Genomic DNA, 1,750 nt, shown 5'->3' on the forward strand with positions numbered 1-1,750 from the left:
CCGAGATTTTTTTTTCAAAATAATCGGTCCTGACAATTCTAAATTGGTTTTATAGACGCAAAATTACACCAAAATTACGTTTTGACTAGTAAAAATGCCCCTTTTTGTTTACTTATTTTGCCCAAAGGTGAAGTCAAGCGGAAATTAACAATTTTTTTGCAATTATTTCACCTGAGTTACCCGAAACTGATCCTGTCTTACGCAAAATCGTCGGAAAATTCAAGACCTAAAATTTTTCGAAATCCCAATTTTCCAATAATCGTTAAAAAATAGTCTAATTTTGAAAAGTTTTAGTTGAAACTGAATTTTTTGCCATATTTCTAAAACGGTTAGTAGCAACAAGATAGTTCTTGTAGGATCAGTTTAGATTTTTTTGAGTTATCGGTGAAAACTGTCTACTTATTTTGTCCAAACTGGAAATTAACCATTTTTTTTGAGTGACCCAAAACTGATCCTATCTTACGTAAAATCGTCAAAAAAGTCTAATTTTGAAAAGTTTTAGTTGAAACTAATTTTTTTACCATATTTCCGAAACGGTTAGTTGCAGCAAGATAATTCTTGTGTCATTAAATTTTTGAGATCATTTTACTTCAAAAAAATTAATTTTGATAAAAATTGTCTAAAAAGTGAGTTTTCGATAAACTTACGAGTTTATGCGGCTTAGAAATTTTTGAAAAATATTACTCTTTCTTTAAAAATTCAATGATTTTAGTTCAATATTTTGAATTGACGGGCCAAAATTCACTGAAAACGTGAAAACTGAAAAAATCCTCTTAGCAAACGTTTTGAAATTTTTTAAAAAATAGTTTTGTCTAAATAGTTTTTGCCATATTAAACTAGACGCTTCCTCTACATATAACTACCAAATTTTACTAAATTCCCAAAAATTCGGCAAAAAAATCAAAATTTTCAAAAATATAATTAAAAAAACCGGTTTTTTCAAAATGACGTCCTGAAATTTCTAAATTGGTTTTATAAACGCAAAATCACACAACGAAAAAAAAAATATGCGATACTGCAACAAAAAATATGCAATATTTTAAATTGGCGGTTCAAAATTCAATAAAAACTGAAAAATCTTCTTAGGAAACGTTTTTGTGAATTTTTAAGAAACGGTTAGTTGCTTCTTCTACAAATAACTTCCAAATTCCATAAAAATTCTGAAAAAATTTAAATTTTTGAAAAAAAAATCGTTATTTGCCAAATAACTTTCAAAAATTTTAAATTGGTTTTTTTGAACGTAAAAATCACAAGGAAATTATTGTTTTTTTTAATTAGTTTTTAAAACGAAATTCTGTCACCAGGCAACGTGACGTTGTTTACGTCTGAAAGCTTCCATAAATTCCACTCAAGTGTTTTTCCTTTTCGATTTTAGATCGAAAAAATGTCGATTATTGCCATCACCCACCACGACGAAAACATAAACAACATAATCTCAAAACCTGAATACCAATATGAGGGTGTGCGTGAAGGTTTCAAAACCAGAATGTACGCCCGGCTGAAAGCAGCCCCCAGGAAAACTCTAGACATTAAAGCCACGCAACAATTTTTATGAATTGTGAGTTTTTGAAAAACGATTAATCCAGACTATATATGACTTCCAAATTWAAAAAAAATGTGCTAAAATTTTCTGAGAAAATCAAAATTTTTGATTCTTTTTTGTAAATTTGAAGTCATTTTTTTAAACTGACCAAACCAGGAAATTCAAATTGGTTTTATAGACGCAAAATGCCCCACAAAGTGCACTATT

This window comes from Tribolium madens, unplaced genomic scaffold (assembly GCF_015345945.1).
Source record: "Tribolium madens isolate multiple individuals breed KSU strain unplaced genomic scaffold, Tmad_KSU_1.1 Scaffold_11;HRSCAF=98;Tcas5.2_LG3b, whole genome shotgun sequence".
Lineage (NCBI taxonomy): Eukaryota > Metazoa > Arthropoda > Insecta > Coleoptera > Tenebrionidae > Tribolium > Tribolium madens.